This window comes from Eleutherodactylus coqui, chromosome 11, assembly GCF_035609145.1.
Source record: "Eleutherodactylus coqui strain aEleCoq1 chromosome 11, aEleCoq1.hap1, whole genome shotgun sequence".
Lineage (NCBI taxonomy): Eukaryota > Metazoa > Chordata > Amphibia > Anura > Eleutherodactylidae > Eleutherodactylus > Eleutherodactylus coqui.
Window position 1 is genome coordinate 123,152,413 of NC_089847.1, and position 16,261 is coordinate 123,168,673.

The 16,261-nt window shown below is 47.2% G+C and overlaps 1 long non-coding RNA gene across 3 annotated transcripts in view; it reads right to left on the minus strand.

The window, feature by feature from the left end:
• LOC136582433 (uncharacterized) overlaps window positions 1–16,261 on the minus strand; it is a 70,491-nt gene that overhangs the window by 11,154 nt on the left and 43,076 nt on the right. For 2 of the 3 annotated variants that reach the window (XR_010787185.1, XR_010787183.1), the window contains exon 1: window positions 4,861–5,051. The exons of the other annotated variant lie outside the window; for it this stretch is intronic. This is a non-coding gene — a long non-coding RNA (uncharacterized lncRNA). Of the gene's footprint in view, window positions 1–4,860; window positions 5,052–16,261 lie in introns of those variants that run through there. 3 annotated transcript variants of the gene reach the window in all.

Sequence of the window (16,261 nt, forward strand, 5' to 3'; positions counted from 1 at the left end):
TGTTATGGGGGCACCGTGGATATCAGTTATGGGGGCACTGTGGCAGGCTCTGTTATGGGGGCACCGTGGATATCAGTTATGGGGGCACAGTGGCAGGCTCTGTTATGGGGTTACTGTGGATATCAACTATGTGGACACTGTGGATATCAACTATGTGGACACTGTGGCTGGCTCTATTATGGGGAAACTGCGTCTGCCACTGTTTTAAGGGCATTATTGCAGGGTTCTCTAGCTCTAACTGTTTAGGGGTCCTTATGACTGTCAATGTTAACGGGGCACTGTGGATATGAGTTATGGGGGCACAGTGGCAGGCTCTGTTATGGGGGCACTGTGGATATGTGTTATGGGGGCACAGTGGCAGGCTCTGTTATGGGGACAATGTGGATATGAGTTATGGGGGCACAGTGGCAGGCTCTGTTATGGGGGCACCGTGGATATCAGTTATGGGGGCACTGTGGCAGGCTCTGTTATGGGGACACTGTGGATATCAGTTATGGGGGCACAGTGGCAGGCTCTGTTATGGGGGCACCGTGGATATCAGTTATGGGGGCACAGTGGCAGGCTCTGTTATGGGGGCACCGTGGATATCAGTTATGGGGGCACAGTGGCAGGCTCTGTTATGGGGACACTGTGGATATCAGTTATGGGGGCACAGTGGCAGGCTCTGTTATGGGGGCACCGTGGATATCAGTTATGGGGGCACAGTGGCAGGCTCTGTTATGGGGGCACCGTGGATATCAGTTATGGGGGCACAGTGGCAGGCTCTGTTATGGGGACACTGTGGATATCAGTTATGGGGGCACAGTGGCAGGCTCTGTTATGGGGGCACTGTGGATATCAGTTATGGGGGCACAGTGGCAGGCCCTGTTATGGGGACACAGTGGCAGGCTCTGTTATGGGGACACTGTGGATATCAGTTATGGGGGCACAGTGGCAGGCTCTGTTATGGGGACAATGTGGATATCAGTTATGGGGGCACAGTGGCAGGCTCTGTTATGGGGGCACTGTGGATATCAGTTATGGGGGCACAGTGGCAGGCTCTGTTATGGGGGCACAGTGGCAGGCTCTGTTATGGGGGCACTGTGGCAGGCTCTGTTATGGGGACACAGTGGCAGGCTCTGTTATGGGGACACTGTGGATATCAGTTATGGGGGCACAGTGGCAGGCTCTGTTATGGGGCACCGTGGATATCAGTTATGGGGGCACAGTGGCAGGCTCTGTTATGGGGGCACCGTGGATATCAGTTATGGGGGCACAGTGGCAGGCTCTGTTATGGGGACACTGTGGATATCAGTTATGGGGGCACAGTGGCAGGCTCTGTTATGGGGGCACTGTGGATATCAGTCATGGGGGCACAGTGGCAGGCCCTGTTATGGGGACACAGTGGCAGGCTCTGTTATGGGGACACTGTGGATATCAGTTATGGGGGCACAGTGGCAGGCTCTGTTATGGGGACAATGTGGATATCAGTTATGGGGGCACAGTGGCAGGCTCTGTTATGGGGGCACTGTGGATATCAGTTATGGGGGCACAGTGGCAGGCTCTGTTATGGGGGCACAGTGGCAGGCTCTGTTATGGGGGCACTGTGGCAGGCTCTGTTATGGGGACAAGTGGCAGGCTCTGTTATGGGGACACTGTGGATATCAGTTATGGGGGCACAGTGGCAGGCTCTGTTATGGGGGCACCGTGGATATCAGTTATGGGGGCACAGTGGCAGGCTCTGTTTTGGGGGCACCGTGGATATCAGTTATGGGGGCACAGTGGCAGGCTCTGTTATGGGGGCACTGTGGATATCAGTTATGGGGGCACAGTGGCAGGCCCTGTTATGGGGACACAGTGGATATCAGTTATGGGGGCACAGTGGCAGGCTGTGTTATGGGGACACTGTGGATATCAGTTATGGGGGCACAGTGGCAGGCTCTGTTATGGGGACAATGTGGATATCAGTTATGGGGGCACAGTGGCAGGCTCTGTTATGGGGGCACTGTGGATATCAGTTATGGGGGCACAGTGGCAGGCTCTGTTATGGGGACACTGTGGATATCAGTTATGGGGGCACAGTGGCAGGCTCTGTTATGGGGACAATGTGGATATCAGTTATGGGGGCACAGTGGCAGGCTCTGTTATGGGGGCACTGTGGATATCAGTTATGGGGGCACAGTGGCAGGCTCTGTTATGGGGACACAGTGGCAGGCTCTGTTATGGGGGCGCAGTGGCAGGCTCTGTTATGGGGGCACTGTGGCAGGCTCTGTTATGGGGACACAGTGGCAGGCTCTGTTATGGGGACACTGTGGATATCAGTTATGGGGGGACAGTGGCAGGCTCTGTTATGGGGGCACTGTGGATATCAGTTATGGGGGGACAGTGGCAGGCCCTGTTATGGGGGCACTGTGAATGACTGACTTTGGTTCACTGTGGATTTCTCAATTAAGGGAGTACTATGGCTGTCTCTGCATTGTTATGGGGTCACTATTGCACAGCCTGTACTGTAATAGGTGTAGTGGGCGCGTGAATACTCTGCCTGGTGTCGCTGCCATCTGTATAATCCGGGCGGTGGATGATTTGACGACACCCCATAAAACTTTTCTTCTTGTACAAGTTCCCAACTGCCCGTAGAAAAGGAGGTTTTATACGGAGAACAAGGATCTATGTGGCTGCGCACATCCCGCCCCATTTGGGATGAGATGAGGGGTCTGAGGACTTGGAACAAAGCCCCCTACTGTGAGATCTCGGAGCCATTGACGTTCCCCTGGTCAGGACAAGCGTAATTGTGACTGAAGCAGAGATGGAGGGTCAGCAGGCCAACGACTCATTCATGTAATGGGGCCCTCAGCGCAGTGATCTCACGTACGGATGTATGCACTATATACAGTGTGCAGCCGCTGAATGACCCCTTTATTAGACCCCCATCTAGCAGCGCATTAGACTCCTGTGGCCACCAGAACCGCAGCAATTCATCGTGGTGCAGATCCCAATCAGTGATGAAATCATTCTGCAGGAATATCGGCCCCTGCGGACAGGAAGCTTCTTGTAGTTGCTGTAGATTAGATGGAGGTGCTGACATGTTCTGACCGGCTGACAGGAAGGGGTCATGAATTCATGCTGCTTGCACCAAAATATGACTCCCATCAGCACAGAAATCTGGATCCATCTGACCAGGAGATGTTTTTCTGCTGCTCAGTGATACAATTTGTGCGCTCTATTGTCCCCTGGAGTCTCGGTATTCTACTTGCCTCTCGCACTGTAACTGGTCACCTGCTGTTATAACCCATCTGTTCTAAGGAACGATGACTTGTGCGTTCGGATACATTAGTTGGTGCACCAGCATTGAGTCCGGCTGCCTCTGACTGTGCAGCGTCTGTTCATCCGATCGATTCCTGACATCCTCCTCTGACCCCTTTTGAGTGACAAATTGTTCACATCTGCAGGAACCCCTTTTGCCGGATGATTTCCCTGATCACACAATTCTCTATATACTCTCCACACCGTTACGCGAGAACCCCCCCGCGCGGTTGGCAGTGACATCCCGGCCCCGACTAGTCTAGCACCGATGACCCGGCCTCGTTGGAATCACTCAGATCGCTGGATTCTCCCATCTAATGTGGATTCACACTGAAGCTGATCCACAGAAACTTGTCACCTGATCTCATGCTGCACCCCGGGGTCACGGGAGGATTTCAATACAACAAAGCGACAACTGTGAGAGGGCCGGTGCGCTAATAAAGGGGTCATTCTGTGTAACAGCAAGGATTCACTCACATGGGGGCTCCATATACGCAGTCCTAAAAGCCCATTGATTTCATTGTACCATTCAGACATGCGTCTTTTTCACATATTTTCAAAGAATGCACTATGTCCTATTTTAGTGTGTAATATGCCCATTATAGACTATGGGGGGGTTTAACTCCATAATGCCATAGGTTGTAAGTTTACATCCTGGCAGGGTGGGGGTTAAAGCAACATGACGTAAATTTATGTCCCTTGGATGGCTGAGCCTGCGCCATACTTCAATAGTGTTCAGGCCTGTGATGTCTTACGATCACTATTATAAGCAATAAGGTACTGCAGTACAAAAGTACTGCAGTGCATTATTATAGCAATCAAAGCTGTTATGGTTCAAGTCCCCTAAAGGGACGTAAAAAACAAAAATAGTGTAAAAAAACGAGTAAAAAAATAACACACTTTCTCCTCTCTGTATAACCCCCCCAACATCACATATTTGGTATCTTTGTACTCATAATGACCTGGACAATAAATTGAACATGCTGTTAAACCAAAAAATGTTTTTAAAAAAACCCTAAAAAACGGAAGCTTGTTTTATTCATTTTGCCTCCCAAAAAAAACCCACAATGAAAGTGATCAAATAAGCCGTATATACCCCAACATAGTACCGATAAAATCTGCAGCTCGTCACGCCCAAAACAAGCTCCGTCCAAGGAAAAAGTTATGGCTTTTTGAAAGTGGAGATGAAAATCAACAAAGTATCGTCCTTATGGCCAAAACAGGCTGCGACCTGAAGGGGTTAAAATCTGCAGTAAATACACGCTACATGCATATTTACTGTGTACTTCATTATTCGCAGCCTCCAAACGCCTCAGTGACTGGGCCTTTATACGCACAGGAGCCGCACATAGAATCCGTTGTTCCCTAATCTGACCACAAGATGGCGATACGAGGATTCTGCTCTGATTTTCCTAGAAATTGTTCCCAAAAATCAGAAATTTTTCTCTGCTGATTAACTCTTTCTTTCCCTGTCGGCACATGTTGAGGGTTGTAGTTTTGCAAGAACTGTAGAGGTTGAAGAGCCCTGCCTTATCGCACTTAACACCTAAACGTGCGATCCTCATTACTTCCCATTACCCATAATCCTGTTCTTCGTGGCTCGTTGTCCTGATGGGGTCGCGCTCCCGTTTCATCTGCTGACAATGGCTTACATGGCAGGATGACAGCTCGCTGCTCGTTGCTTCTTGTCTCCAGTCATTTCCTCATCTTGGCTTCCTGCGTGGCGCTCTTGGCTCCCGGGACGCCTCCTTTGCCTTCTGGCTCTTTGTGGCGCCATTAATGGGGGGGGACTTGAGCCAACAATTGTGAGCCAAAGCATAAGTGATCTACAATATCCAGGAGACTCCTGATTGTTTAATGTGGACCGTACAGAACCAGGCTGCGCCCGCAGATGTTGGTGACCGCGATGCCAAAGTAGTAAAAGACGAGAACGTCAGCGGGAAGGAAATAGATGTTAGTTCGAGTTTTGAGGGGAGCGGTCCCTTTAAATTTTTCGGGCATTATTAAAGGAAGTCATCTGTGGTGCGTCGTCGCGCCAGCGATAACGAAGATTCACGGCGACTTCTAAATTGACTGCAACAGAAGCCGTCCGTGCGAGTCTCGCGCAAAAATAGAGCATGCTGCGATTCTTCCTCCGCGAGCGGAAATCGCAAGGGATTTCCGCTCATGTGCCATTTACCATCGTGTGTCATTTACCATTAACCACCTGTCGCCGACTCACTTGTTCTTGAACTGTTAATGAACGTTCCAAGCATCCGAGATGGGTCACAGGTGTCCGTACACGGCAGCGCCAACGCCATCGGCCACCATGGTGGCAAGGGTCGTACCCCAACCGCCGCCTTGGCATTCTCGTCATTGTCACGACCCAATAGAGCTGAGGATCAGCCAAACCAGGGCTGGACCCCCTCACCCCTTAGCCGCCCCTCTGGTTCCGGCACACTTGCTGGTTCGTTAAATCCGCCCGTAGGGATACAGAAGGCAGCAGAATAACGCAGCTATCAGTCTGCGAGCGTCGCATCAGGACGTGCATCGGAGCGGCGCTCAGCATACGTCTGGTTTTCAGTGTGTCGAGCAGATGTGAGAGGATGGGAGCGGCCGCTATGTAGGGCAGAGCAGAGAGCCAGGATGAGAAGAAAGTGCAGCCTGAGGCGACCGGGCGCGATCGCCGGCTGGTTGAAAATAACTTCACCTGACACCATGCTGCGGGATCAGCGAGACGGGAGCGCCGCACATCCTCTGCTCCACCGCACGGACTCTGGCGCTGCATCCGGGGCTCATACACACTCTGAGAATACACGTGGTCTCCTTTACAGAACATTCCGTATTTTGTGTTCCGCGTTTTCTGTTTTTCATCCGTTTTTTGGTAAGGATTACATTTTTTTTTCTGCATCTGTAACGTTTCTGAAATACGGAAAATGCACGAATACGCATGTGAGAACCGTGCGAATACGAGATGTGTTTTTAGATTCGAACCTGTGGCCCCAATGCGGATCGGCTGGAACATGCTGTGCATCGATAACCGCCAATGAAATGAAGCCATTGGTATCAGTGGGTAATATTCTCTGCGTATTGTACGTGCAAATACGTATGTGAGAAGCCGACCTCAAAATCTTGTTTCTGCGAGTTTCCGCGTCAAGACGTGACCGTGTGAGCGCGCCCGTAGACATGCAGATTTTGGTGGGGGATTTTCCGTAGAATGGCAAAACAATTGCGCCCTTTGAAAAGGTCACGACTGTTCCTTTTCATTGTACATGAGATGAACAGATATGGAGAAAAGGGGAGCGTAGGTGATCACATGACCGATTATGGCGCCGACTAATCATTCAGCAGTCGCGCTCTGGACACGGAGTATAAAGATGATGCTGAGAATCGGGAATATTTATTAGGGGGAAGGGCTCTTTAAAACCTTCACTTCTGCTGCTGACGGATGGCGCTTCGAACCTGCGGGGGAATCTATAAAGAGTAATGACTAGGAGCGCCCCCTACTGACTGCAGTAAATATATCAGGTACATGTAATAGGCGCTCCTGGACCTTTACACAGCGGGTGAGCCCAATAAATGGCGCTCAGTAACGGCCGGGAACACGTGTTTTTACTTAGAGCTCGTCCAAGGCGTTATTATTAGTCCGAAGTTTTCTCAGGGAGCGTGTAAAAATCTGCAAATTAGAGGAAGGTCTCCTGGTAGAGCGGAGCGGCCGGACAAATGAAGTAGGGCAGATAGTGACCGCTCCCTAACAGCAAGCCCTAACGCCCTCCTACGCTTCGCTGACTCCCACTCCCAGCCGTGCGCCATAATAACATCCCAGATCTTGTACAATTCGTCTCCAGTTGGTACAAAGTTCTATTTTGACCCCCAAAACTCCTGCAGAGGGTAAATGGAAACGGAATGTCCGGGATGACCAGAAACTACCTTTTCTTCTTCCTGAACCAGCGCCACTCCTGTGCACAGGTTATTTCTGGTACTGCAGAAGTGCATGGCTGTGTGAGCTGCAATATCTCAAACAAGCTGTCGTCAGGGAGAAAGCAGCCACGTTTTCCTTATGCCAGACTGCAACTTTAACTCCTTCCCGTCCTTTGACATACATGTATGTCGTGGGAGGCGAGGGATATGTGCAAAAAGCAATACATGTACGGTATGTAGATGTCAACGGCGGGGATTAGGGAGAATTTTATCCAGAACACATTTAATATCAGAGAGAGATGAGATAGATAGATAGATATGCGATAGATAGATAGATAGATAGATAGATAGATAGATAGATAGATAGATAGATAGATAGATAGATAGATAGATAGATAGATAGATATGCGATAGATAGATAGATAGATAGATAGATAGGAGATAGATAGATAGATAGATAGATAGATAGATAGGAGATAGATAGATAGATAGATAGATAGATAGATAGATAGATAGATAGATAGATATGAGATAGATAGATAGATGGATAGATATGAGATAGATAGATAGATGGATAGATATGAGATAGATAGATAGATGGATAGATATGAGATAGATAGATAGATGGATAGATATGAGATAGATAGATAGATGGATAGATAGATAGATAGATAGATAGATAGATAGATAGATAGATAGATAGATAGATAGATATGAGATAGATAGATAGATAGATAGGAGATAGATAGATAGATAGATAGATAGATAGATATGCGATAGATAGATAGATAGATAGATAGATAGATAGATAGATAGATAGATAGATAGATAGGAGATAGATAGATAGGAGATAGATAGATAGATAGATAGATAGATAGATAGATAGATAGATAGATAGATAGATATGAGATAGATAGATAGATGGATAGATATGAGATAGATAGATAGACAGATAGATAGATAGATATGAGATAGATAGATATGAGAGAGATAGATAGATAGATAGATATGAGATAGATAGATAGATAGATAGATAGATAGATAGATAGATAGATAGATAGATAGATAGATAGATAGATATGAGATAGATCGATAGATAGATAGGAGATAGATAGATAGATAGAAAGATAGATATGAGATAGATAGATAGATAGATAGATAGATAGATAGATAGATAGGAGATAGATAGATATGAGATAGATAGATAGATATGAGATAGATAGATAGATAGATATGAGATAGATCGATAGATAATGTAGTGGCCAGAAGTCTATGTTGCTGTCCCCTCCATAATTGTCATACATGTCATGTCTTTTGTAGATGCACTGTGCAAACTGTCTAGTCTCCTGTTATGTGTATTGCACAGCTGCAGCATATGAGAGGTTAATGTCTGCATGAGACTGGGAGATGCCTGTGAATTTATCAATTTATGTCCTGTCATGTAGTATGTTAGAGACTATAAGTGTGAGTGATTTGGGTGTGGTAGTGAGTCTAGGGTCCATCACAGAGTCTTCAGCAGAGAGGCACATGGGGGTACCTTTAACCCTCATGTGGTGAAGTATGGAAGAGGAGAAGCGGTTCCTGTGGGTCTCTATACCAGGAACCGTGGAGGAGAGAGAGCAAGAGAGGTAAGAGCGAGAGAGTTTGAGGTGAACGTGCCCAGAAAAGGCTTAGATCACTGTGCAGAGGTACGGACCTACGTGAGTGTCTGTGGAGTGAGACTACCCCTATCCTCCTCTGGAGAGTTCCCCTGCCAGGAGCGGTTCCTGTCAGATGACTTAGACTGCAGGAACGGCATCATCCTGATTTTCCTCCCTGACCTCTGATCTGCTGTTTTGCCCGCACGGCCGTCTTTTGCATTTGTGCCTTGTACCAAGTTTCCTACATTAAAATTTTGCCGGGCCCTGACCGTTCCCAGGGTCTGAGGTACTTTAATACTGTCTGAGGCTCATTTATTTATTTACCACCGTGGGTCATTCCGGTGGGTAACGGAACGGTGGTGTCACCCGTGACAACCTTTTCTTCTGTTCTTATATTTATTGGCCATCCCTCTCCTAAGGGTGTCCAGAAGAGGCCCAACACTGCTCTGGCCGTGTGTCCCTCCGGGAGGGAGCCTGGTATGTGCCACCGTGACAAGTGACCACTCTACCCTCCTAGCTCCTCAGCATATGCCCCGTGTCCGGAGTCACCCTACAGGACGCTGTAGATAGATAGATATTAGATAGGCAGATAGATAGACAGGTAGATACATACATACATACCCCGGGGCCCGGACTACTTCTCTGTGTGAGAAGAGCAGCAGGGCAGGCAGCAGCAGCCGCCGTACATTGTGTCAGCAGGAGGGGAGCAGCAGGGTGATGACATCATCATCCCTGCTCCACTCCATGCTGTGACGTGCATCTGTATCTGCATCCCTCCTCCTCCTCTCTCCTCTTCTCTGGCTCCTACTGTCGGCTGGATCGCACTTATCACACGGCCGACAGTGCGACCTGAATGAGTATTTCTTTATGGTGGAGGGCAACCCCTGGGCACCCTTAAGCGCAGGGGCCCAGTCGCCATTGCAATCCCCGACGGTACGCCTATGGCGCCAAGTTAGAACATGTTGCAATCTTGAATGCGTTTGCATTTTGCACAATATGTGTGATTGATAGCATGAGAACCTATGGCAGATTGGTACAACGTATTCTGCACTCATACGCCATAAGAAAACATTTATGTGAAGGAGCCAGCATGCCAATGATAGCCATAGTGCCAACTGTGCCAGTAACAATGCTCCCATGACTATAGCAGCCACAATACCCCCATCATTTGATCCCCGCCGCTAACTCCTTACATGCTGCGGTCAATGTTGATCGCGGCATGTAAGTGGTTTATAACAGATGGGGTGAGCTACCTCTACAATGTCATCAGTCACCCGCCATCTGATCGCAGAGAGGCTGCCATGGCAGGTCTATAATACAAGCAAGCCTCCTAATACATTGCAACGGACGCAAACGGAGCAACACTGAGCATAACTGAAGCCCCATAGGGGAAAAAAACGGACAGGATGCCTTGCGTTTTTTCCCTCCCACGACAGAAGAGACAAACGGAAAGGAAGAACGCAGGTGAGCCCACAGCATAAGCTACACGTCCCTTAAAGGAGATGTCCCGAGGCAGCAAGTGGGTCTATACACTTCTGTATGGCCATAATAATGCACTTTGTAATGTACATTGTGCATTAATTATGAGCCATACAGAAGTTATAAAAAGTTTTTTACTTACCTGCTCCGTTGCTAGCGTCCTCGTCTCCATGGTGCCGACTAATTTTCGCCCTCCGATGGCCAAATTAGCCGCGCTTGCGCAGTCCGGGTCTTCTCCTCTTCTCTATGGGGCTCCGTGTAGCTCCGTGTAGCTCCGCCCCGTCACGTGCCGATTCCAGCCAATCAGGAGGCTGGAATCGGCAATGGACCGCACAGAAGAGCTGCGGTCCACGAAGACAGAGGATCCCGGCGGCCATCTTCAGCAGGTGAGTATGAAGACGCCAGACCGCCGGGATTCAGGTAAGCGCTGTGCGGGTGGTTTTTTTAACCCCTGCATCGGGGTTGTCTCGCGCCGAACGGGGGGGGGGGTTTAAAAAAAAAAAAACCCGTTTCGGCGCGGGACATCTCCTTTAACCCTTTACAGAAATAATCAGGAACGATGACGTCACGTGGTCACATGACTTCTGCGGTGACATATCTTGATCTAAGCCGGTCGGCGACTGTCGGTGTTGGTCACCTCTAGGTTATGTGAGGTCGTGCGGACTGCAGCGAATAATGATAAAGATCACAAGTCATCATGGAGTCCAGCGACCTGTATGGGGGGGGGTCACGAGGACTTCGCCTGAGGATCAATAGTCGCTGTTTACACATCACATTCACCTTCATGGCTGGATGCACAGCCACTTACATCAGCGCATAATTAACCCCTTTATGACTGTATTAGACCAAAAGTGCCACCAAAGTCGGAATCAATGTGTGTATTGTCAAGCTGGCGTAGGTTCCGTACACGGCGCAGATTTTAGTCCGGCGCCCAAAGGTGCCGTCCAATGCAACAAATGTCGTTTCTGAGGCTTTATTTGTCACACATCGGCACAAAGTTAACTTTGTCCGCCTTCACACAAGCGTATATATATATATATTTGTGTACGCCTGGGCGGAATAAACTATGTTTTTTTGCGGGCGCATTGGCGTATGTTACCGCGCTTTATGACCCTGCAAGAAATGTTCATTTGCGTGCAGCAAACAAAGATGCACCCATTAAAATGGCTAATTAGTCTAATGAGTCCCAGATGTGCTCACGCATCTCCTAGTGTGTTTTGCGCACATTTGTGCATCCCCATTGACGTCTATGGGGACTTTGGATGTGCAAATGTTCCGGACAATAGAGCATACCCGTGCCTGTGAATGAAGCCAGTGAGATCCATGAGTTCTGTCCTCGGCGTATTGCGCTCGCACATTATACACAGATATACCCGTGTGAAGGGTCTTTTCAGGGACAGTTCACGCGGGGCGGCATTATCCGCGCGGACATCCCTGCATCACGATGTTATTCCTACGGGGCCGGAATTCCGCACCCGTTAACATCCGCACGGCTTTACTTCATAACCGCAAGATTAAATTCCGCAATGGAAACGTTTTCTCCTGCGGAATTAAGGACATTTTGTGGAATGTTGTTGCGGATTTCTAACATCCAGGAGATATTGATTCTGCAATTAAAGTCTGCAGAATAAAACGCAAGAAAATCCGCAAGACGTTCCGCAGAGCGTATGCTGCAGATAAAAACGCAACACAATCTGCACTGATTGACAAAACCTGCATCTGTGTTGCGTCCTGCGGACGACTCCGGCCCGTGTGAGAGGTCCCTCACACTACATCGTTTTAATCTAGCGCCAGTTCTCTCCAGGATTCCATCCTCCATGCCATGGGAAGGACTGTGTGTGATAGGGGTAGGTGGCTGTGTGCCAACAGGGGGAACGGGGTGTCATAGGCGTAGGTGGCTGTGTGCCAACAGGGGGAACGGGGTGTCATAGGGGTAGGTGGCTGTGTGCCATAAGAGGGGCTGTGTGCCAACGGGGGGACTGTGCGTCATAAGGGTAGGTGGCTGTGTGTCATAGGAGGGGTTGTGTGCCGAAGGGGAGACTGTGGGCTATAGGGAGACTGTGTGTCATAGGGGTAGGTGGCTGTGTGTCATAGGAGGGGCTGTGTGCCGAAGGGGAGACTGTGTGCCATAGGGGTAGGTGGCTGTGTGCCATAGGAGGGGCTGTGTACCGAAGGGGGGAACGGGGTGTCATAGGGGTAGGTGGCTGTGTGCCATAGGAGGGGCTGTGTGCCAACGGGGGGACTGTGTGTCATAAGTGTAGGTGGCTGTGTGTCATAGGAGGTGCTGTGTGCCGAAGGGGAGACTGTGGGCCATAGGGAGACTGTGTGTCATAAGGGTAGGTCGCTGTGTGTCATAGGAGGGGCTGTGTGCCGAAGGGGAGACTGTGTGCCATAGGGGTAGGTGGCTGTGTGCCATTGGAGGGGCTGTGTGCCAACGGGGGGACTGTGTGCCATAGGGCTCGTTGGCTGTGTGCCATAGGAGGGGCTGTGTGCCAAAGGGCGACTGAGTGCCATAGGGGGGCTGCATGCTTTAGTGGGACTGTGTGACATGGAGACCTCTATGGTTTCTGTCCGTATCCGAGCTCACACCTTTACTATCCACTGTAAAAGTCTGACAGAGATGGAAACTATATGAGGCAAAATAGTACAATATGGATCCAAGAAATTAGACCTACATCACACTTGCTTTTGCTGCAATTTTGCATCGATAGCAATGCGTTTGCAATTTGCATCGCTGTACACGCTTTTCTCACAGACAGGAAACAAAAATCGTATGAGCTTCCATAACTAAAATCGCAGTGCGATGTGATTGTTTTCACACTCCTATGGGGATTAATGGGGGATTCATGCGGCAAAATTGACCAAAAATAGGATATGCTGTGATTTTTCTATTACCAGTGCAAGTGAAGAATCGTCCGTGTATGTTAACCCATTTGAAATAATAGGATATTTAAACATGCAAGCTCTGGATATCTCACAATCATAGAACTCACATGTGTAAATACAGCCTAAGGCTTTATTCACATGTTTGCATTCCACAGTAGAATCCTAAAATAGTAGAGTTGGAAGGGACCTCCAGGGTCCAACCCGCTGCTCAATGCAGGATCACTAAATCATCCCAGACAGATGTCTGTCCAGCCTTTGTTTGAACACTTCCATTGAAGGATAACTCCCCACCTCCCGTGGCAACCTGTTCCACTCATTGATCACCCTCACTGTCTAATATCTAATCTGTGTCTCCTCCCTTTCAGTTTCATCCCATTGCTTCTAGTCTTTCCTTGTACAGATGAGAATAGGGCTGATCCCTCTGCACTGTGACAGCCCTTCAGATATTTGTAGACAGCTATTAAGTCTCCTCTCAGCCTTCTCTTCTACAAGCTAAACATTCCCAGATCCTTTAACCATTCCTCATAGGACATGATTTGCAGACCGCTCACCATCTTGGTAACTCACCTCTGAACTTGCTCCAGTTTGTCTATGTCTTTTTTAAAGTGGGGTGCCCAGAACTGGACACAGTATTCCAGATGGGGTCTGACTAAGGTAGAGTAGAGGGGGATAATGACCTCACGTGATCTAGACTCTATGCTTCTCTTAATACATCCCAGAATTGTGTTTGCCTTTTTGCCTGCTGCATCACATTGTTGACTCATGTTCAGTGTATGATCTATTAGTATACCCAAGTCTTTTTCACATGTGCTGCTGCTTAGTCCAATTCCTCCCTTCCTGCATGTGCTTTCTTCGTTTTTCTTGCCAGATGTAGGACTTTGCATTTCTCCTTGTTAAACACCATTCTGTTAGTCACTGCCCACTGTGCAAGCTTGTCTAGATATTTTTGAATACTCTCTCTCTCTTCCCTAATGTTAGCTATCCCTCTTAGCTTTGTGTCATCTGCAAATTTGATCAGTTTCCCATCAATTCCCTCCTCCAGATCATTTATAAAATGTTGACCACCACTGGGCCTAGGACAGAGCCTTGTGGTTCCCCACTTGATACATTCTTCCACTTGGGTGTGCAGTCATTTATGACCACTCTGAGTACGATCACTCAGCCAGTTGTGAATCCACCTAACAGTTGCCTTGTTAATCCCATAGTTGGTCATTTTTTCAATAAGTATGGTATGAGATACTTTGTCAAATGCTTTACTAAAGTCTATACTATATCCACCAAATTTCCCTGATCAACCCAGTTGGTGATACTGTAATAGAAGGAAATTAGATTCATCTGGCATGACTTGTTTGTTACAAACCCATGTTGGCTCTGGTTAATTACTCCATTCTTATCCAAGTACTTGCATGCATGCTGCTTAATAATTTGTTCAAATATCTTTCGTGGTATAGAAGTCAGGCTCACAGGCCTGTAGTTTCCTGGATCCACCTTCTTCCCTTTTTTGAAGATAAGGACAATATTTACCCTTCTCCAATCTTCTGAAACTTCTCCTGTTCTCCAGGAATTTTCAAAGATTATGGCGAGTGGTTCAGCAATTACCTCCACTGCTTCCTTTAGTATCCTATGATGTAATTCATCTGGACCTTGAGACTTGAATTCATTTAAAAAACAAAGAAATGTTTCATTCAATAAAAATACTTCCTGCGCTCACAGAACTTTAAAATCGTATTTAAAAGAAAAAAACTTTTTCCTTCAAAAGAAGGAGACTTACTTTGAAGGAGGGGGTTATGATGTCCAATATTCCCCCTCCTATTTCCCACAGGTCTTAGTCACTCCCAAAGGATAAGGTATCCAATCAAAGATTTTCTCCTTTAGAGTTTATTGAAATACAGCCAAACAATGGTGCAACAAGTCAGCTCATATACAATGTGACAGGTTCACCAAACGATCATAACAACGCGTTTCGGTACAAACGGTACCCTTATCAAGTTATGCAATCATAAAAATACAAGCCATTTATATAGAAAAGTTTACCTTTAATGGTACTGATTCTGATTCCCTTCAGAAGAGTGGGGATTCATCAGCGCATTCACCGCGTCATGTACTGCGACTCTAATGAGTCCGACGTGTGACGTCAACGCGCTTGAACACATGTCATTACGCTGTGCGTTCCTGGGTAGCGTGAGTCCGCAAAGTGGGCGGTGCTACTGCGTTCCACCTGGACACGTCATTTAGGGCGTCCCTATGTGGCGCTCGTACCTGGATCTCGTCGGACTGCACAGCGTGACAACGTCATCACGTTCCGTGTGTTATATTTCACGTATGCGTTTCACTCTGAACCGCAACGTTCAACTATTATGTCCTATGGACCTATCGTACCTTAATCTTATCTTTCTAACAGTTTGAGCAACTTTGTATATATTGCTCAATATGTATTAAGGCAAATATCTTGATGTTGCCAAATATGTTATTTCAATAATAACTTCCTAATCATTCTAAAAAAAGAGAGTGGATACAGGGGAAGGGAATAAACACCATATCCTACACAGGGCAACCAAATGAGAAATGTCTAATCCATATGCTCTGATAAACACATTTATAACTATAAATAAACATGAATAAATTAACATAAAAAAATTTTTTTGAATAAAAAACCTTTTTTGTTAAAATGTTATTAGATTTTTTCTAAAACTTCATTTAATCCCCCCGGTTTGAGGGTTCCCAATCTAAAAATCCAATACATTTCACGATTTTTTAAAAAAGTAAATAATCCTGATTTAATACTCTCTAACGGTGTAATTTTTAATAACGAATAATCTTTGTTATGAAAATTTAAAAAGTGTTTCGATACACTATGTTTTGTGAATCCATTTTTTATATTTGTTCTATGTTTGTTGACCCTAGTTGACCTTTAGTATCCTAGGATGTAATTCATCTGGACCTTGAGACTTGAATTCATTTAAGTTAGCTAAGTGTTCCCTAACCATCTCTCTGCTTACAGATAGCCTGCATTCTTTTATTCCCCCAATAGCACAGGGAAGATCAGTTGATGTTCCATCTACTTTCTGAGAGAA